We start from the raw sequence: 22,681 nt of genomic DNA, 5'->3' as shown, positions 1-22,681 counted from the left end.
CATCGCACATTTTTAACAAGCCGCCGATATTTTACCCCCCAATTTATTTTTACGCCGGAAAAGAAACAAGTTGTTAAAATAATAAATAGTATGCTGTTTCTAGATTTTAGCCATGTGAAATAAAACCATTGCATATCGAGATGTAATTAAATGCCTTTTTAGACCGCATTATATTGTTTAAATACAATGAAATGAAAGCGAAAGAAGCTATTAATGTTATCTCCCTTTTCATAAACGTAACTTCCGCTGTCAATGTAAACTATCTTCTGCTCGTTATTTTGCCCACCGTGAAATGTGTTCGTAATGTCATCATGAGTCAAAGCAGCGTGTTGTCGAGTGCCAGTACGATCCCCCCATCAATTATAGACCAGGACGACAACGATTTTAACGACGAACTGTCGCATGTGAATGATTTGTTTTTCGGAAATGTAGAATTAAATGTCGGCGCCGAGTGCTCAGCGGTAACTAGTGGTTCTGATGAAAGTGACTGTGATAGTGAAGATGTGTGTAATGATCTGAATAACAACGATGATAATGACTTTGAAATTTCTGATTCTGACAAAAGAGAGGCGCAGTGTGTGCATGAATTTTATGAAAACACTTGTGGATGCAGCAGACTCTATGGTAAGCCATGTAGCTCCATTGTTGACAGAAATGTGCTCAATGATTACAGAAACGTGTGTTTAGAGACAGACAAATCTGAACTAGATATGCTGATAAAGGTGCAGCTCTTCCATCACAGAAATAATTCTTCAGAAACATCTGCCAAGAAACACAAGACAAAGGAAAGAGAAAGGGTGAGACAAGTTTATCATTTTAGTGGAATCCAGGTGTGTAGAGAAACATTTGCTTTCGCCCATGGGATAAGTAGGAAAACCATTGATTCCATTGCTAGATCCCTTGATCAAGATGGGTTTGGTGCTAGAGTTCATGGCAACAAAGGTAAATCCCCTAAACATGCCTTAACAATGAAGGATGTGAAGAGAGTCAAACAGTTACTTCTTAGTTATGCCAACAAATATGGACTTCCCCTACCTGGCAGGCTACCAAATTTCAGAAATGAGAAAACTATTTTACTGCCCTCTGACAAAACCAAAGCAGAAGTTCACCAGGATTATTTGACACTTGCTGATGAGATGTCATTGAGAAAGATATGCTTATCTCAATTCAAAACAGTATGGCTTGAGCAGTGCCCTCATATTTTGATCATGAAGCCTGCCACAGACCTCTGTCACACCTGCCAGTCCTTTTCGTCAACTCTTTCAGGCAGCGGCAATTTGAACGAAGAGGAAAAAGAGGATATTTTATCAAATATCAAGAGCATATTGGACATGTCAAAGAACAGAGGGACCATTACAGGAATCAGTGTGCTGCGGCCAAATCAACATTTGTCCAACTCACCCCAGAGCAAAAAATAAGAGGTATTGCATATTCATTCTAAAGTAGGATCATGCATAATTAAATGTATGTGTGAAATACCTAAATGATATTTGTAAAATATATATTTATTTACATGATTTAAGAATAAGTTAGTATCATTTTGTATGTATAATAATAAATTAAAAAATTATTTTAACCAAAATATAAGCTAATTACAGTGTTTAATGTGGAAGTGTAATGAATTCTTTATTTGAACTTTGCAAGTAAATGAACTCAATTTTTTTAATATTTGTTATTGAAACACTGCCAGTTTACTTTTGCAGAAAAATAATTAAGTTTTAAAGTTTTGTTTCTTTTTTTTAGGCCAGCCACCCTGCACATTGCAGTCTGAGTTTCATTATAGCTTTGACTATGCACAACAAGTGCATTATCCTCACTATGCACAACAAGTTGGGCCATTGTTTTTTAAAACACCTAGAAAATGTCAATGCTTTGGCATCTGCTGTGAGGGATCAGGTACATGACTATGATTCTTATCAATATCTTTAAATATACACCCTATGAAAATACATAATTATGTACCATTAAAACAAATTTATCTGAAGAGGTCTACTTTTGTGATTTTAATGATTGCAAATTACATAGTGAAATAATTACTTTTTTTTATGAATTGAATGTAATGATTATACTTTTAGGCACCCAGATATTTTATCTTGTGGATGAAGCTCAGCACTCAAATAAAGGCGCAAACACTGTGACCAGTATGCTGCATCACCATTTCATGTACCATGGTCTTGGTGAAACAGATGTCAAGCTTCACATGGATAATTGCAGCGGGCAAAACAAGAATAACACAGTCATCGGGTAAATATCTCATAGAAAAGTGTAAAATAAAAAAAAAAACTTGCACTTGTTAAGTTTTGTGTAAAATATAAGTTTGGTTTAAGTTGCCATTTAATCTATATGTACTGTATTTGATAATGTCAATGAAACTTATTATAAGGTGCTCCCCCCTATTTAAGGGTAAGGATCAAATGATTAGCAGATCAGAAATCTTTAACTAATTAGGAAGAAAATTGTCAGTTTGTAGTTTATTAATGCATTAAGTGTCCTCTATAACAAGAATGATTTTGCATGCTAATGATATTTTTTGCAATAGATATGGTATGTGGAGAGTAATGACTGGTCTCCATGAGTCAGTGGAATTTTCAATGATGGAAGCTGGCCACACCAAGTTTAACCCAGATTGGCATTTTGGGTTATGGAAAGTCAAATGGAGGCACTCCAATGTTGAAACATTAGCGGAGATTGCTGCCAGCGTTTGGAAATCCTCCAGGAATGGCCACAATGTCCCGCAGTTGGTGGATGATCCTGTTGCTCCTCTCTTCTTTTATGACTGGGCAACCTTCTTCAAGAGGATCTTTAAACCAATACCCAGTTTAAAGTCATATCATCATTTTAGGTAATTTTATAAATAGATAGACTAAAGTTACACATAATACATATCAGTCTATGATTTGTATCCAATGGTTTTTTTTTTTGTTTTCTATCACCTAGTTTGTGGGTAATTGTAAGAATTGCTTTGAATGTTTCAGAATGGATAAAGATCATCCTGGTATTGTGTTTGTAAGGGAGTACGCAACAAGTCAGGAAGTGGCAGTCAACATCCTCAAACCTGGTGCAGCAGTTGACCCTACTGTTCTCCCATCAGTGATTCCTCCATCAGGGCTTGATGCACACAGACAGTGGTACCTATTCAATGAGGTTGCTCCCTATTGTGTAAACAAGGAAAGCTGTCCAAAGCCAACCATGCCAAAACCCCTCATCAAGATAGACTCACCATCACTGACCAGGAAATGCAGCAAATGTAAACTGACTGGACACAATAAAACAACATGTAGAATATAAACTAAGTTATATCTATCCATTTAAAATGTGATGATACTTCAATGTTCACTTAAATATTGTATTTGTTTAACTTCTTTTCATATTTTTTTCAATATTGATTGATGATTGGATGAATGAATGGAAGGAATGAATGAAGGAATGAATGATTGATTGATTGATTGATTGATTGATTGATTGACTGATTGCATAAATGATTGTTTTAATTGATTAAAACATGATATTCAATTGATACAAAGTTTCATTTCTTGATTTAGTTTTAAAAGTGGTTTAATTTTTTTTAAACACGAATTACTTTTTCATTGATAATCATTTTACTATGATCAGTTATTTCATAGAATGCTAACAACAATAAGGTACTGCATACTGTACTTAATTTATCTGGTTACAGCTGGTTTAGATGGGTGAATATATGATATAACTAAATTGAAGACTGCTAAACAACAAAGAATGCATTTTAAAGTGTTTTGACATGTAACTTAATATGTGTTACATGTAATCAAACAGATGCAGAATTTATGTAGTAATTGCGCAGTAATGCACATTCAGCAGAAATGCCTACATAGTACAGCAATCTTTGTGACGTCATATCTCAAAAACTAGCTTGTATATGAGAGTAAAATTTCATAATATTAATTTTGGACATATAAGGTGTAAGAATAAGCAAAAACCTCATTTTTGAAAATTTCCTCATTTGGACCCAAAATGTCATGACTTATATAATTATGCATGTGATATATTTAGGATATATATACATGTAGGTAGGACAGTTAGTGGAATGATAGTATTTTATATTTCATAAAGGGGTGAAAACTGTATTTTATTGGCCTGTATATCAAATGTATGAGAACAATTCTATACAATAATGCATATGAATTACTAAACTGGACAATGCACCCTCATTAAAGTTCAAAGTGCCAAAGGGCCATACTAATTCCCCCACCTAAAAAATCAACTCTCTCTCTCTCTCTCTCTCTCTCTCTCCCTCTCATAATTTATCAGGAAAAACAATGGCTGACAGCAAATATCATCGATTGCCATTTACATGACTTAGATATCAACTAATTAACTTCCTGCTAAATAGAATCAACAAACATGTCTTTGAGACAGTGTTATTCTATGCATCATTACAACAGGCAAAACAGTCAAAATATAGATGATCATTTCGATTGGTGTGTGATTATCTGCACGTGCTAATCATGTTGTGTTATCATGCACTTTAACTCAGGAAGGTTACATGGAACAGAACGTTGCAGATTTTCCCGCACTCATCCTTCACTTTGATTTTTTTTTTACATATTACAAAACACGGTCGTTTGTTTAAATAAATGGAATAAAATTTTAAGCGGTTTATCGGTAAATATTTATTTTGATATGTGTCAATTTTGAGTCAGAATTATTTACGTTTGTAACAATATTGCCCTCTATTAAATACAAAGAAAAACACCGTCGAAACCATGAATGCTATTCTTGCTTTCTACGTCCTTATGTACAAGTAACTGCTTAATATATATGTAAGAAAACCCGAAAACATAATTAAAAACCTTTTTAACTTTAGCAAGCAGTTATAAACTGCACATGGGATGTCAGGGGCATGGACAGGGAAATACAGTGGGTAACAGTGGGTGACAGGGGCGCACAGGGGATGACAGGGGGTTAAAGTGGCACACAGGGGATGTGTACAGGGGCTGATCATTTTATTATATATATATATATATATATATATATATATATATATATATATATATATGTATATATATATATATATGAGCATTTACAATTTTGTTACTAGATTAGTTACTTGATTACTAGTTTTTTCTCGATGCCTTGAGAATAACACGAAATATATACCTTGCCTCGTTTTTGAAAGCTAATTTTTGTTTAGGGAGTAATTTTCTGAAAGCTACTTTTTCTTTTAATGTCGGCTGTGCTTTTGTTCGAAAATATTTCATGTATTGCGTATTGTGATTTAAAACTAAGCACCTAATATTATGTTAGAATATTAAGAACTTAAGAAGAGTAAAAGAATACACGAAATAATCATGATAAGGTCAGACTCAAGTTCCTACAAAAGACAATCTGAGTGGGGTTTTTTTTATATCTAAGATTCTGCTTTACGTTAACCATAATTTAATTGATTTTCTTCATTTTTTTATCGTAGATGTAAAATAATAAACAATAAAAGGCTTTTTAAGGTCTTCCGTTTCCAACGGAAGACCTTTCTATTATTGTGCGGGTTAAGATTATTAGGGTCTTCCGTCTTCAGCGGAAGACCCTTCTATTATTCTATTGTTTCTTTTTCACTTTTCTTCTTATTATTCTTTTTTAGGGTCTTCCGTCTTCAGCGGAAGACCCTTCTATTATTGTAATGTTTCTTTTTCACTTTTCTTATTAGGGTTTTCCGTTTTTCAACGGAAAACCCTTCTGTTATTCTACTGTTTCTTATTAGGGTTTTCCGTTTTTCAACGGAAAACCCTTCTGTTATTCTACTGTTTCTTATTATTATTTTTTTTTTTTTCCCGCAAATTTTGTGCACGAGATTTCTCGAAGATTTTTTGTCTGATTGCTATGAAACTTTCAGGGTATGTAGATGATATTAATATCTCTAGACGTTTTTTTCAAATTTTTAAAATTTACTTCCGGTTATGAGTTATTGCCCTTTAATTGAAAATTGGGGGGTCTTTTGTCCAGAGTTGATCTCGGGAACTACAGATGATAGATGCATGAAATTTGGCGAAATTGTCGGTAACATTTTATAATTTTGCTGGCATGAAAATTTTGATAATTTCTTTGTTAGTTTTTGAGCTATTTGTCGCCAAAGTTTAAGATTTTTTCGGGGCTGAAATTTTGTTGCTTTTTGTATTATAACCTTTAAACTAAAAATATTTTGTTAATACATATAGAACAAAAGTTGTTTAGAATAACGAGAGCTTTCATTTAAAATTAAGAAAAAAGGGCTGGCCCCTATAATTAGGGGTCAGCAGCTCATACACGTATTTTTCTGATAGCAAAAATCGTTATCATTTTATGAAAAAAAATTAATTTAGTTATTGTTAATATATTAAATAATGTCATTTGGTATCAAATTAAGCAAGTTCTGTCCTATATTTTTTTTTAAATTTCATAAAACAAATATGTGAGAATCGTACATGAACGAGTTAATATGTCTACATAGACACACAAGCGAACAAATGCCACATTAAGGCCCAGGCATTTACTGCATTACGTTGTGTTGCGTCTTGTTGTGATTCAATTTCATTTTTTTCATCTATATCATTTATGAATTCAATGAACACACATTATTTAAACGTTCTATGTGCGACTATTTGTCGGGGCGCCCCTGTTTGTGACCCCCGCGCGCGCGCGCCGAATGTAAACAGTAACGAACGGCATCGTAGGAAAGAGAGAGCCGTAATGCAGAAGAGAAGTTGTGTATTCTTTCGGTGTACACATGCATTTTCAATTTGCTGTGAAGCATATGAACATGCACAGGGAACAATACTACATATTTGTTTAAGGAGGATATTTTTCTCGTGTGAATCGTTTACGAGGAAATTCTGACAGCCACACTTCTGTCGACGATCAGCCGTTGATAAGCTACGAGTAATAAAGGAGAAAAGATGGACATTAAAGAGTGTGATTTATGTGGATGTTACTGAAGAAGGTGAGGCTTTTACTCCTTTTAAAGTTTCTTGTTAACTGGTTAAAATTTAGTATATAGTATAGATGTACATGTAAGTACGTGCACACTGTTAGATGTTTTTGTTATGGTGTGGGTGTTTGTTTACTAACGTGTAATTTTTACATGTTTCATGGGTGTTTAGAATCGCTCGAGGTTCATGGGGGACTGGAAAGGGTAACTGAATTTATCTATTTAAAAAAATAACAGATTGTGAATTTTCAACTCAAAATTCAAAGCAGGGTCAAATTATATTATAGAAACATATCATATATTCTTGTGCAGAGGACTCCAAATGTAGTCATGAATACCCTGTAGACATAACTTCAAGTAAATAAATTGTATACTTCAGACTTCAGAGTTAAAACATGACTTTAATATCTTTATGATGCCAATCATTGTATCATTAAAGAGGTATAGCAGACCAACGGGTACCCGGTACATGTACTTGTACATGTAGGTTACAAGTTAGAACTATGCCTACCATTCTACCAGTTCACATAATTTTTCTTGTTTAGCAGTTATGATGTGTACTTAAATTGTCCTTGTTAATGTTTTAGATAAAAATTTTTATTCTCTTTTTTTAATCTGACTACTGGCAGTACTGGCGTGCAAGCAGTTCTCGCCGAGGACCATTTCTCGCTGGTGCACTGTTACATCATATTTTCGTATATAATTTTATGTGTTGATAAAATGACATAACAATGCACTGGTGAGAAATGGTACTCGGCGAGAACTGATCGCACGCCAATATTGATTAATTACAGACAAAAACTGAAGGTTGCGAGTGTTATTTTTAATTGAACAACATTGTTTAAAATAATTCTTTATATATATGACGATCAGACCGGTTTGAATACCAGTGCCAGATAGCTCAGTTGGTAGAGCACTTGACTAGAGATTCAGGGGGCCCAGGTTCAAATCCCTTCATTATTTCTTCCATCCTGTTACAATATTGGTGTTGTGACCAACCCCTGGAACTAACAGGTTAACTCGATCCTGCCAGGGATGATCTTCGAGGGTGAAGATCATTTAAGGGGGAGGAATGTGACGGTCAGACTGGTTTGAATACCGGTGCCAGATACATGTAGCTCAGTTGGTAGAGCACTTGACTAGAGATTCAGAAGGCCAGGTTCGAATCCCACTTTGTTCCGTCGTTATTTCTCCCATCTTTTACATATACATGTATATCAGATATATGACAGATGATTAAGGTCATCACATGTTTTGCAAGATGCAATAAGTGTTAAAAACCTTTACTTTACAACAGAATACATTTAAGTGAATATTTATGTTTCTTGTCATTATTTGGTGTGGTTTTCTTGACAGTGTCGCATAAACAATTTACCCGCTCCTAAAACACAAACTTTCTTTTTGTGGATTCAGCTTACCGCTGATTGGCTGCTGTTGCAGCAGACAAATAAGATATGCACGCACAAAACACAATGAACTTATCAGAGAATGAGTTGAGTTTATTTAAACTGTTGGAATTTGGGTATTTTTTTTTAAAATGTATACTTGTGACAAAACATATATGTGGTACATACAGCTGTAGCTTTATGAAGAAAATTTTGGTTAGACCATATATACCTATCATGCAAGTAAATGATATTTACAAAAAACTTGCAATTTATGGCGCACGAAATATACGCTAGTTTTATAAAGATTGACATACATGTAATGTACCACATTCTTTGAAAAATAATCTATTAAAAATTCTTCATTAAGTTTACTCATACATGTTTTATGCTTATTACACGTAGTATTGTTTTTAAAACATGTAATTTATAAGAAAATAAACAAAAACCCTCGCTAAATTTATTTGCAAACAAAAAATACACAGTAGAATTGATAAAAAATGGTATACCAGAAGCTAATACCAGTACATGTACTTTGACGCTGTTTGGTGGGTAATATTCGTTTGTAATTTACGAATTGAAATATTGACTGTTGCACTACAAGTATGGTAATAAACTCTCTCTCTCTCAAACTCTCTCTCTTTCTCAATTTGATAAGTGTTTATACCTATGAAAATTTTTTAATATTATATTATGACTTGATATGCAAATTTTTGATCTTGAACTGCCTAAATGTTATGTCATGTATTGGGATAGGTCATACTTATTACACTGCATGGTCAGTGTATTTTTTACAGAAATACTATGCATATGTTAATGTAAACACAGCTATTACTAGTACATGTATGTAAACACAGCTAATTATTTTTTTTATTTATTTCAGCTCAAAACAGACTCTTGTTACCACATGGCTTTTACCGGTACCTGTTGATTCTTGTGGGTCAGCTCCTGAGATTAACCTGTCACCTCTATCCACATGCATATTCCTTGTGTTCTACAGACTATTTACTGGTAATTCAAATTAAATCCCATAATGCATGAACAATAATGGAACTTGAAGAAAGCATCATGCCATGTTGTGGTTTGTGTTTGATAAGAAATTATGAAAACAAAATTAAGGCTGTTTAAAGAAATTCATAATTGCTGTGAAAATTTGTTTTTCAATAAAAGTATACAATTATGTTTCCTTTATTTTTTATTTCATAAAGATATTTAGATGTGTTTACATAATTGAAACCCCCCCCCCCCCCCTCTATTTAATTGTCTGCATTAAGATTACATGTAGGATATGTAAATGTACATTTGACTTTGAAATAACATCTGCTATGATAATTACTTTTGAAATGAACAAGAAACAACCTATTTCTACCTTTCTAAGGTAAATATGCATAAAAAAGTAGAAAAACATGTCAAATTTGAACATTTTTCATTGAAATCAACTCTGTCTCCAGCTACCTGGGTGTGTTTGAATTTAATTCTAATTTAAGGCAGATGTCTAACTTGTAGGTTGTAACTTACTGTTTTAGCATGGTTAGAAGAAGACTAGAAATCAGAATAGATTAGATATTCACTAAATATGATTGTTAGCTTACTTTTTTCATGAAAACAAGAAATCACAAGCAGGACAGCTGTCTATTTGTTAATTAAAATGGTACAAATCATACAATAAACAAATAAAGATCACATTTTAGAATCATTGATGATTGTTTTCAAATATGTGTGAGAAATGACTCAAGGAAATTGCCACATGTTTCATAAAATTAGGTAAAACATTTCAAACCATGACTTTTTATGAAAATCAAAAGATTGGGGGGTGGGGGGTATACATGTAAGGGTATTTCTAAGTGATGTGAAGCTTTTATCATAATTATATCATGTAGGCATATGTTGTATTGAATAAGGTTTCTTTTTAAAGGTGGTTGAACAAAAGTTGACCTCTAAAAGGTCAGATAAAGATGTTTTACTATGGAGAACCCTGTAAATCTGTGTTTACTAAAGGAAATTGGAAATGGTAGGTTCACTTAAATGGCCATATTTTTATTAAACCTCAATGGAATTGGCAATATGTGGTATTCTTTTTCTCAGAATTGCATTAGCTTTCTTATTCTAAGACAAACCCGTCTTTTCATAAAAATGTTAGTGTACTAAGTTAAAGATACAAGGAACAGTCTCGGATAAAGTACCATCAATATTTCTGTAAAATTGAGAGTGACTGTACTTGAAGGTTTATCATTGTTGCGTAGATTCATGAAATGAATTTTAATGATTACCAATAGTTAGAGGGATGTCTGTTGTTGGAATTGGTAAGCAATATTAAAGCCTCTAATTTTAAGTACCGGTACATGAGAAGCAGAAATAAATTGTGAAACTTGCGGCTATGACAGATATGTTGACTTTACAGTGAAATTGAAGGTTACAAACGGGAGGTTATATAACATGAAATGTAGGTGGATGGGATATTATATGCCTATTTAGTATTTACTGGGTATGAGGACAATAGCAAGTTTATTGTCCCTCAAGACAGCAAATATTTAATGAGGCAAAGCCAAGGGAAATAGTAGCTGTGGAATGGGACAATAAACTTGCTATTGTCCGAATAGTCAGTTAATTGGTATTTCATTATACAGAAGAAAACTTTATTTGTCAGCGATGCAGAATTTCTTGATGATAAACAAATTAGAGTTAAATCAAACTTTGTATTTAATGCGGCGATCTTATTAGGTCAGAGGTGTTCCGAGTTTAAGGTGATATGGGACACTTCCATGTTGTGACGTATTGTTTATCGAAATAAACAATAAAATAAAGTGTAATTATATAAGTACATGTAGTTTCTTCTCAAAAATGGTCACCTAACTCCTTAGCACAGTGGGTTAGAGGGTTTACTAGGAACCTGTAAGTCATGAGTTCGAATCCCGCTGGGGTTTTTACAATTTTTACCTTTTCAAATATTTTTAAAAGCTATTTTTTGGTTAAATATTGTAAAATTTGAAAATTCTAAACCAGTGAAAAGTTTTCAATTATATAGTACATGTACTTTAATCCACATTTATATCGACAGATGTCCAATACCACCTTAAAAAGGAGGGAAATCAAATTCTGCTAATGAATGGTTTTGATGACTATTCACCATGGGCAGATAGCATGGATACTATTTTAGATAAAAAGGCATGTTTATGCGGGCGCCTTCTAGTGATCAATTTGTCAGTCTGTCCATCCGAGATTGCTTGACAGGAGCATAGCTTCTCTCCCCTTGGCCAAATCTGGCTCATACCTCATCCACAGGGTTCCTTTGGTTGAAGGATGTGCAGTGACCTTGAACCATGTTTTTTGGTATAAGGTTAAGGTCATAGCAGAATTATATATATAAAATCCTTGTCTGGGGCATATCTTTTTTCCCTTTGGTCCAATCTGGCTAATACTCACAGAGTGTCTCTATGGTTAAACGATGTGCAGTGACCTTGCATGAAATTTCTAGGTAACGGGTGAAGATCATATCGGATCATGCAAATATCCTTTTTTGAGAGCAAATATAATTTCTACTAACCCCTAATTGGCTCAGACTTCACATAAGCAGAGCTTTTGAGTAAAGGGTGAAAGGGTGTGTAGTGACCTTGAACCTATTTTCAGTGAAAAGAAACTGTGAAGGTCATATCAGAATTATATTTTTAAAAATCCTTGTCCGGAGTATATCTTCTCTTCCTTTGCTCCATTCAGCCTCATATTTTACCCACATGATGCCTTTGTTCAAAATATATGCAATGACCTCGAATGATATTTGTAGATGAAGAGTCAAGGTCATATCAGATCACACAAAAATCCATATTTTAAGAGCATAGATATACTCTCCTTTTAGCCCCTATTTGGCTAATATTTTACCTTTACAGAGTTTATTGGTTAATGGCGTGCAGTGACCTTGAACCAAGTCTGTCAATGTGAAGGTCATAGCAGATCTTTTTAAAATTAGTTTTAAATAGTAGATTATTTTCCAAATATGCTTAATCTTGGTCAGATTGAACAAAAATGCATCTATGTTAGGGGGAATGAAATTGAATTAAAAGTTCTATGCCAGCTGGAAAAATTTCAAGTTATAGGTCAAGGTCAAAGCAGAATTCTCTGAAATAACCTAAGCGGGGCCCTTTGAAATGTTCACCATTTCAATGTTGTCTGGTTCATAGTAATTTTACATAGAAAATATTCACAGAAGTACAGTAAAGTAAACTTAACATCGATAAGTTTCTGACAATTAATGACGCAACGAGCACACAGTACGAAAGGTCAACCTTTTGAAAAGCAGTGAAGAGGAAAAGTTGCTCAGAATTATGTTTTAAACAAAATTGATTTTTTACATAAATTTTAATTTTGCATTCTGGGTTAAGAAAAAAGATGTTAGTTCAAGGTAAAGTAAACTTGTACCTAAAATGAAGTCAAATTTGTTAAGTCGTACTTAAACACATTGGTTTTTTTTGTTAAGTCGTTCTTGAAATGGTTAAGGGTTTTTGGTTAAGTCGTACTTAAAAACATTCGGATCATGTTAAGTTGTACCAAGAATCATTCGATTTTTTTTTTATCTTTTTGTACTTAGGTTTCTTTGTTACTAGATTAAGAACTCTGCTTCTTAGACGTACTTCTAGCGTTGCTTTCGACATTAGCGGAAAACCCACTCGTTGCTTTGCAACGAGCTTTGCTCTAGTTATTATTTTTTTTTTTTCCCGCAAATTTTGTGCACGAGATTTCTCGAACATTTTTTGTCTGATTGCTATGAAACTTTCAGGGTATGTAGATGATATTAATATCTCTAGACGTTTTTTTCAAATTTTTTAAATTCACTTCCGGTTATGAGTTATTGCCCTTTAATTAAAAATTGGGGGGTCTTTTGTCCAGAGTTGATCTCGGGAACTACAGATGATAGATGCATGAAATTTGGCGAAATTGTCGGTAACATTTTATAGTTTTGCTGGCATGAAAATTTTGGTAATTTCTTTGTTAGTTTTTGAGCTATTTGTCGCCAAAGTTTAAGATTTTTTCGGGGCTGAAATTTTGTTGCTTTTTGTATTATAACCTTTAAACTTAAAATATTTTGTTAATACATATAGAACAAAAGTTGTTTAGAATAACGAGAGCTTTCATTTAAAATTAAGAAAAAAGGGCTGGCCCCTATAATTAGGGGTCAGCAGCTCATACACGTATTTTTCTGATAGCAAAAATCGTTATCATTTTATGAAAAAAAATTAATTCAGTTATTGTTAATATATTAAATAATGTCATTTGGTATCAAATTTAAAAAGTTCTGTGCCCTATTTTTTTCAAATTTCATAAAACAAATATGTGTGAATCGTAACGTTACATGAACGAGTTAATTTGTCTACATAGACACACAAGCGAACAAATGCCACTTTAAGGCCCAGGCATATACTGCATTACGTTGTGTTGCGTCTTAGATAAATAGTTGTGATTCAATTTCATTTTTTTCATCTATATCATTTATGAATTCAATGAACACACATTATTTTAACGTTCTATGTGCAACTATTTGTCGGGGCGCCCCTGTTTGTAACCCCCGCGCGCGCGCCGAATGTAAACAGTAACGAACGGCATTGTAGAAAAGAGAGAGCCGTAATGCAGAAGAGAAGTTGTGTATTCTTTCGACGTACAAATGCATTTTCAATTTACTGTGAAACATATGAACATGCACAGGGAACAATACTACATATTTGTTTAAGGAGGATATTTTTCTCGTGTGAATCGTTTACGAGGAAATTCTGACAGCCACACTTCTGTCGACGATCAGCCGTTGATAAGCTACGAGTAATAAAGGGGAAAAGATGGACATTAAAGTGTGTGATTTATGTGGATGTTACTGAAGAAGGTGAGGCTTTTACTCCTTTTAAAGTTTAAAAAAGTTAAAGTTCAAATTTAGTATATAGTATAGATGTACATGTAAGTACGTGCACACTGTTTGTTTTTGTTATGGTGTGGGTGTTTGTTTACTATTAAGCTAACGTGTAATTTTTACATGTTTCATGGATGTTTAGACTCGCTCGAGGTTCATGGGGGACTGGAAAGGGTAACTGAATTTATCTATTTAAAAAAATAACAGGTTGTGAATTTTCAACTCAAAATTCAAAGCAGGGTCTAATTAGAAACATATCATATATTCTTGTGCAGAAGACTCCAAATGTAGTCATGAATATCCTGTAGACATAACTTCAAGTAAATAAAATTGTATACTTCAGACTTCAGAGTTAAAACATGACTTTAATATCTTTATGATGCCAATCATTGTATCATTAGAAAGGTTTAGCAGACCAACGGGTACCCGGTACATGTACTTGTACATGTAGGTTACAAGTTAGAACTATGCCCACTATTCTACCAGTTCACATAATTTTTCTTGTTTAGCAGTTATGATGTGTACTTAAATTGTCCTTGTTAATGTTTTAAATGTAATTTTTTATTCTCTTTTTTTAATCTGACTACTGGCAGTACTGGCCTGCGAGCAGTTCTCGTCGAGGACCATTTCTCGCTGGTGCACTGTAACATCATATTTTTGTATATAATTTTATGTGTTGATAAAATGACGTAAGAATGCACTGGTGAGAAATGGTACTCGGCGAGAACTGATCGCACGCCAATATTGATTAATTACAGACAAAAACTGAAGGTTGCGAGTGTTATTTTTTATTGAACAACATTGTTTAAAATAATTCTTTATATATGTGATGATCAGACCGGTTTGAATACCAGTGCCGGATAGCTCAGTTGGTAGAGCACCTGACTAGAGATTCAGGGGGCCCAGGTTCAAATCCCGGTCTGGTCCTTCATTATTTCTCCCATCCTGTTACAATATTGGTGTTGTGACCAACCCCTGGAACTAACAGGTTAACTCCTGCCAGGGGTGATCTTCGAGGGTGAAGATCATTTAAGGGGGAAGGAATGTGACGGTCAGACTGGTTTGAATACCGGTGCCAGATACATGTAGCTCAGTTGGTAGAGCACTTGACTAGAGATTCAGAGGGCCAGGTTCGAATCCCAGTTTGTTCCGTCATTATTTCTCCCATCTTTTACATATACATGTATATCAGATATATGACAGATGATTAAGGGTCATCACATGTTTTGCAAGATGCAATAAGTGTTAAAAACCTTTACAACACAATACATATAAGTGAATATTTATGTTTCCTGTTATTATTTGGTGTGGTTTTCTTGACAGTGTTGCATAAACAATTTACCCGCTCCTAAAACACAAACTTTCTTTTTGTGGATTCAGCTTACTGCTGATTGGCTGCTGTTGCAGCAGACAAATAAGATATGCACGCACAAAACACAATGAACTTATCAGAGAATGAGTTGAGTTTATTTCAACTGTTGGAATTTGGGGTTGTTTTTTTTTAAATGTATACTTGTGACAAAACATATATGTGGTACATACAGCTGTAGCTTTGTGAAGAAAATTTTGGTTAGACCATATATACCTATCATGCAAGTAAATGATATTTACAAAAAACTTGCAATTTATGGCGCACGAAATATACGCTAGTTTTATAAAGATTGACATACATGTAATGTACCACATTCTGTGAAAAATAATTTATTAAAAATTCTTCATTAAGTTTACTCATACATGTTTTATGCTTATTACACATAGTATTGTTTTTAAAACATGTAATTTATAAGAAAATAAGCAAAAACCCTTGCTAAATTTATTTGCAAAAAAAAAAACACAGTAGAATTGATAAAAAATGGTATACCAGAAGCTAATACCAGTACATGTACTTTGACGCTGTTCGGTGGGTAATATTCGTTTGTAATTTACGAATTGAAATATTGACTGTTGCACTACAAGTACGGTAATAAACTCTCTCTCTCTCTCAAACTCTCTCTCTCTCAATTTGATAAGTGTTTATACCTATGAAAATTTTTTAATATTATATTATGACTTGATATGCAAATTTTTGATCTTGTACTGCCTAAATGTTATGTCATGTATTGGGATATGTCATACCTATTACACTGCATGGTCAGTGTATTTTTTCCAGAAATACTATGCATATGTTAATGTAAACACAGCTATTACTAGTACATGTATGTAAACACAGCTAATTATTTTTTTTTTTTATTTCAGCTCAAAACAGACTCTTGTTACCACATGGCTTTTACCGGTACCTGTTGATTCTTGTGGGTCAGCTCCTGAGATTAACCTGTCACCTTTATCCACATGCATATTCCTTGTGTTCTACTGACTATTTACCGGTAATTCAAATTAAATCCGATAATGCATAAACAATAATGGAACTTGAAGAAAGCATCATGCCATGTTGTGGTTTGTGTTTGATAAGAAATTATGAAAACAAAATTAAGGCTGTTTATAAAGAAATTCATAATTGCTGTGAAAATTTGTTTTTCAATAAAAGTATGCAATTATGTTTCCTTTATTTTTTATTTCATAAAGATATTTAGATGTGTTTACATAATTGAAAAATCCCCCCCCCCCCTCTATTTAATTGTCTGCATTAAGATTACATGTAGGATATGTAAATGTACATTTGACTTTGAAATAACATCTGCTATGATAATTACTTTTGAAATGAACAAGAAACAACCTATTTCTACCTTTCTAAGGTATATATGCATAAAAAAAAGTAGAAAAACATGTCAAATTTGAAAATTTTTCATTGAAATCAACTCGATCTGTCTCCAGCTACCTGTGTGTGTTTGAATTTAATTTTAATTTAAGGCAGATGTCTAACTTGTAGGTTGTAACTTACTGTTTTAGCATGGTTAGAAGGAGAAAATCAGAATAGATTAGATATTCACTAAATATGATTGTTAGCTTACTTTTTTCATGAAAACAAGAAATCACAAGCAGGACAGCTGTCTATTTGTTAATTAAAATGGTACAAATCATACAATAAACAAATAAAGATCAAATTTTAGAATCATTGATGATTGTTTTCATATGTGTGAGAAATTAATCAAGGAAATTGCCACACGTTTCATAAAATTAGGTAAAACATTTCAAACCATGACTTTTTATGAAAATCAAAAGATTGGGGGGTGGGGGGAATACATGTAAGGGTATTTCTAAGTGATGTGAAGCTTTTATCATGATTATATCATGTAATGGTATGTTGTATTGAATAAGGTTTCTTTTTAAAGGTGGTTGAACAAAAGTTGACCTCTAAAAGGTCAGGTAAAGATGTTTTACTATGGAGATCCCTGTAAATCTGTGTTTACTAAAGGAAATTGGAAATGGTGGGTTCACTTAAATGGCCATATTTTTATTAAACCTCAGTGGAATTGGCAATATGTGGTATTCTTTTTCTCAGAATTGCATTAGCTTTCTTAGTCTTTTCATAAAAATGTTAGTGTACTAAGTTAAAGGTACAAGGAACAGTTTCGGATAAAGTACCGTCAATATTTTTGTAAAATTGAGAGTGACTGTACTTGAAGGTTTATCATTGTTGCGTAGATTCATGAAATGAATTTTAATGATTATCAATAGTTAGAGGGATGTCTCTTGTTGGAATTGGTAAGCAATATTAAGGCCCCTGATTTTAAGTACATGAGAAGCAGAAATAAATTGTGAAACTTGCGGCTATGACAGATATGTTGACTTTACAGTGAAATTGAAGGTTACAAACGGGAGGTTATATAACATGAAATGTAGGTGGATGGGATATTATATGCCTATTTAGTATTTACTGGGTATGAGGACAATAGCAAGTTTATTGTCCCCAAAGACAGCAACTATTTAATGAGGCAAAGCCAAGGGAAATAGTTGCTGTGGAGTGGGACAATAAACTTGCTATTGTCCGAATAGTCAGTTAATTGGTATTTCATTATACAGAAGAAAACTTTATTTGTCAGCGATGCACAATTTCTTGATGATAAACAAATTAGAGTTAAATCAAACTTTGTATTTAATGATGCAATCTTATTAGGTCAGAGGTGTTCCGAGTTTAAGGTGATATGGGACACTTCCATGTTGTGACGTATTGTTTATCGAAATAAACAATAAAATAAAGTGTAATTATATAAGTACATGTAGTTTCTTTTCAAAAATGGTCACATAACTCCTTAGCACAGTGGGTTAGAGGGTTACTAGGAACCTGTAAGTCATGAGTTCGAATCCTGCTGGGGTTTTTACAATTTTTACCTTTTCAAATATTTTTAAAAGCTACTTTTTGGTTAAATATTGTAAATATTGATGACTATTCACCATGGGCAGATAGCTAAATACTATTTTAAATTAGATAAAAAGGCATGTTTATGCGGGCGCCTTCTAGTGATCAATTTGTCCGTCTGTCCATCCGAGATGGCTTGACAGGAGCATAGCTTCTCTCCCCTTGGCCCAATCTGGCTCATACCTCATCCACAGGGTTCCTTTGGTTGAAGGATGTGCAGTGACCTTGAACCATGTTTTTAGGTATAAGGTTAAGGTCATAGCAGAATTATATATATAAAATCCTGGTCTGGGGCATATCATTTTTCCCTTTGGTCCAATCTGGCTAATACTCACAGAGTGTCTCTATGGTTAAACGATGTGCAGTGACCTTGCATGAAATTTCTAGGTAAAGGGTGAAGATCATATCGGATCATGCAAAAATCCTTTTTTGAGAGCATATATAATTTCTACTAACCCTTATTTGGCTCAGACTTCACATAAGCAGAGCGTTTGAGTAAAGGGTGAAAGGGTGTGTAGTGACCTTGAACCTATTTTCAGTGAAAAGAAACTGTGAAGGTGATAGCAGAATTATATTTTTACAAATCCTTGTCCGGAGTATATCTTCTCTCCCTTTGCTCCATTCAGCCTCATACTTCACCCACATGATGCCTTTGATCAAAATATATGCAATGACCTCGAATGATATTTGTAGATGAAGAGTCAAGGTCATATCAGATCACACAAAAATCCATATTTTAAGAGCATAGATATACTCTCCTTTTAGCCCCAATTTGGCTAATATTTTACCTTTACAGAGTTTATTGGTTAATGGCGTGCAGTGACCTTGAACCAAGTCTGTCAATGTGAAGGCAGGGCTCGACATTAACGCTTGTCCACTTGTCCGGTACCAGTTAAAAAAATATGCGGACAAGTGAATATTGCTGGCCACTTGTCCGACTGGACAAGTGCATTTTTTATAGTAAGAAGTCTCCAACATTTAAAAAAGAAAAGAAAGTTTTGTGATAAGTTTATCTGTAGTCTCGTTATAAGTTTATCAATTAGTTATTTTGAATTTCGATCCCGACATCAAATTGCAATGCAATTGAGTTACTCTTGATCGGGATTGAAGTTCACTAATTTCAAACAACTTTCAAGGTGTGGATCTTAGTTCTTACAAAGTACCAAACACATATGTTAAGAAAAAGAAAGGAAGAAAAGGTAGCAAAGATAAAGGATTATGGAAAGAAATGTAACTTATTTTAGGTTTCATTCATCATTGATAGACTATGATGACATTCCATGTTTAGTTTAAAAAACAGCTGAGAAATCAATATAACAGTTACATGTATTTTAAAACCTGATGCTAAATTTAAGATGTCTTGTAATTTGCCATGACAAAGCTACAGCTGACAAATCATGTTTAATGTTATATAGAACAAATACATGTACATAATTATAGGAAAGACACTTTAAGTTTCCATTTAAAAAGTCAGGTTATTAATTATAGCTAGAGTATTAATCAATAAATGATTTTATTTTAGTAATAGAGTACTGTAGTTCTCAAGTTGACAATATTTGATCTTTAATATTGAAAATTTTTCGGACAAGTGAAGTTGAAGTTCGGACAAGTAAATGTTTTGGTCACTTGTCCGAATGGACAAGTAGGAAAAAAAGTTAATGTAGAGCCCTGGAAGGTCATAGCAGATCTTTTTAAAATTAGTTTTAGACAGTAGATTATTTTCCAAATATGCTTAATCTTGGTCAGATTGAACAAAAATGCATGTATGTTAGGAGGAATGAAATTGAATTAAAAGTTCTATGCCAGCTGGGAAAATTTCAAGTTATAGCTCAAGGTCAAAGCAGAATTCTCTGAAATTACATAAGCGGGGCCCTTTGAAATGTTCACCATTTCAATGTTGTCTGGTTCATAGTAATTTTACATAGAAAATATTCACAGAGGTACAGTAAAGTAAACTTTACATCGATAAGTTTCTGACAATTAATGACGCAACGAGCACACAGTACGAAAGGTCAACCCTTTGAAAAGCAGTGAAGAGAAAAAGTTGCTCAGAATTATGTTTTAAACAAAATTGATTTTTACGTAAATTTTAATTTTGCATTCTGGGTTAAGAAAAAAGAAGTTAGTTCAAGGTAGAGTAAACTTGTACCTAAAATGAAGTCAAATTTGTTAAGTCGTACTCAAACACATTGGTTTTTTTTGTTAAGTCCTTCTTGAAATGGTTAAGGGTTTTTGGTTAAGTCGTACTTAAAAACATTCGGATTATGTTAAGTTGTACCAAGAATCATTCGATTTTTTTTATCTTTTTGTACTTAGGTTTCTTTGTTACTAGATAAAGAACTCTGCTTCTTGGACGTACTTCTAGCGTTGCTTTCGACATTAGCGGAAAACCCACTCGTTGCTTTGCAACGAGCTTTGCTCTAGTTATTATTCTTTTTTTGTCTTACAAATTTTGTGCAGGCGATTTCTCGGAGATGACTCGTTCGATTTCCTTCAAATTTTCAGGGGTGATGCCTAGTCATATGAATTTTATACCGCAGGAACAATTTTTAAAAATTCACTTCCGGTCGGAAGTTATCGTCGTTTTACGATTTTTAAAAGTCAATTTTGTCGGCGATGTTTCTCAAAAACGAGTAAAGATAGAGAACTGAAATTTTCAGAGATGATAGATCTAGCAATATCCTCGTGTACCTCGGTCAAGAGAATGTCCGCCGTCACTTCCGGTCGTCACCGGAAGCAAATTTAAAAAATGAAAATTTTCAACTTTTTATTTTTATATATTTTTTCCAATAAGATGATAGTGACCCTTTTACTGATTCAGAATATGTAATTTGTTTTAAAATCGATCAAGGCGTTCTCGAGAAATTAAGCGTCAAAGTCCTGAAGCGAGAGTCCGAGTCGATAGAGTCGATAGAGTCGATAGAGTCGTGGACATGGCCCAGGCGACCCGGGTTCAAGCCTCGAGTGCCGCAAAATTTTTTTTCTCTTTTTTTCCCTTAGATCTACGATTTTATCTTTGAATTGATAAGTTTAATCTTATCTATTCAAAAATTGGACGGAAGACCCACTCGTTGCTCGCAACGAGATCGAATCTAGTTTTTCTTACCGATTTTGTGCAGACGATTTCTCGGAGATGGCTTGGTCGATTTCGCTCAAATTTTCAATATAAACGTGTTTTTATCTAAAGCTGATACATTTTTTTTCATTATTGAAAAAACACTTCCGGTCAGAAGTTATCGTCCGTTTACGATTTTAAAAAGTCAATTTTGTCTGTCGGGTTTCTCAAAAACGAGTAAAGATATAGGGCTGAAATTTTCAGAGATGATAGATCTAGCGTTTTTCTGGTGAACCTCGGTCATGAGAATGTCCGCCGTCACTTCCGGTCGTCACCGGAAGGAAATTTGAAAATTTGAATTTTTCGACTTTTTTATTTTTTGATATTTTTCTTTGAAATTTTTACACCTTATAGTGACCCTTTTACTGATTCAGAATATGTAATTTGTTTAAAAATCGGTCAAGGCATTATCGAGAAATTAAGCGTCAAAGTCCTGAAGCGAGAGTCCGAGTAGCTCAGTCGATAGAGTCGTGGACAAGGCCCGGGCGACCCGGGTTCAAGCCCCGAGTGCCGCAAAAATTTTTTCTCTTTTTTTCGCTTAGATCTACGATTTTATCTTTGAATTGATAATTTTAATCTAATCTATTCAAAAATCGGACGGAAGACCCACTCGTTGCTCGCAACGAGATCGAATCTAGTTCTTATTTTTCTTTTTTTTTTTTTTTCTTCCTAGACGCGAACTTTGAGGCTTCATATCGTGCTCATTTCTGAACGGTTTTTGCTCAAATTTTCAGGGCTTATGGACTTTACAAAACACTATCTTCATCAGTTCATAAAAGTTAGAATTCCCTTTCCGTTAACGAGTAATTCCCCTTTTAAAAATTTTTGGGGCCTTTGGTTTCCAGACAAAGGCTCCGAGACTATGATAGCAGGGAATGGGAATCCAACGAATTTGAATAACAAAGACATTGAAGTTGTATACATCGGTTTTTGTTTTTTGATTACGTTCCTTATTTAGGATAAGGTAGGGGGTTAAAAACAGGATTCGGAAGAGTGCGAAAATTTAGACATATTTTCCTTTGCATCTTTTAAACAAAAAATAATTTGTTAAAACATG

At 33.7% G+C, this 22,681-nt stretch overlaps 2 long non-coding RNA genes and 1 pseudogene across 2 annotated transcripts; all 3 read left to right on the top strand.

Annotated features, from left to right (window-relative positions):
* Positions 1-947: 947 nt before the first annotated feature.
* LOC128160244 (uncharacterized) lies at positions 948-3,450 on the top strand (annotated as a pseudogene).
* Positions 3,451-6,688: 3,238 nt separating this feature from the next.
* On the top strand, positions 6,689-9,506 carry LOC128160263 (uncharacterized). Its single transcript, XR_008240263.1, has 2 exons — positions 6,689-6,949; positions 9,206-9,506. It is a non-coding gene; the product is annotated as an uncharacterized LOC128160263 (long non-coding RNA).
* A 2,571-nt stretch (positions 9,507-12,077) lies between these two features.
* LOC128158208 (uncharacterized) lies at positions 12,078-16,748 on the top strand. The gene is made up of 2 exons (XR_008239932.1): positions 12,078-14,188; positions 16,448-16,748. It is a non-coding gene; the product is annotated as an uncharacterized LOC128158208 (long non-coding RNA).
* Positions 16,749-22,681: the final 5,933 nt, after the last annotated feature.

This window comes from Crassostrea angulata, chromosome 8, assembly GCF_025612915.1.
Source record: "Crassostrea angulata isolate pt1a10 chromosome 8, ASM2561291v2, whole genome shotgun sequence".
In the NCBI taxonomy this organism is placed as follows: domain Eukaryota; kingdom Metazoa; phylum Mollusca; class Bivalvia; order Ostreida; family Ostreidae; genus Magallana; species Magallana angulata.
Note: the sequence above shows the minus strand (reverse complement) of the source record. Positions and strands in the feature narration are given on the sequence as shown.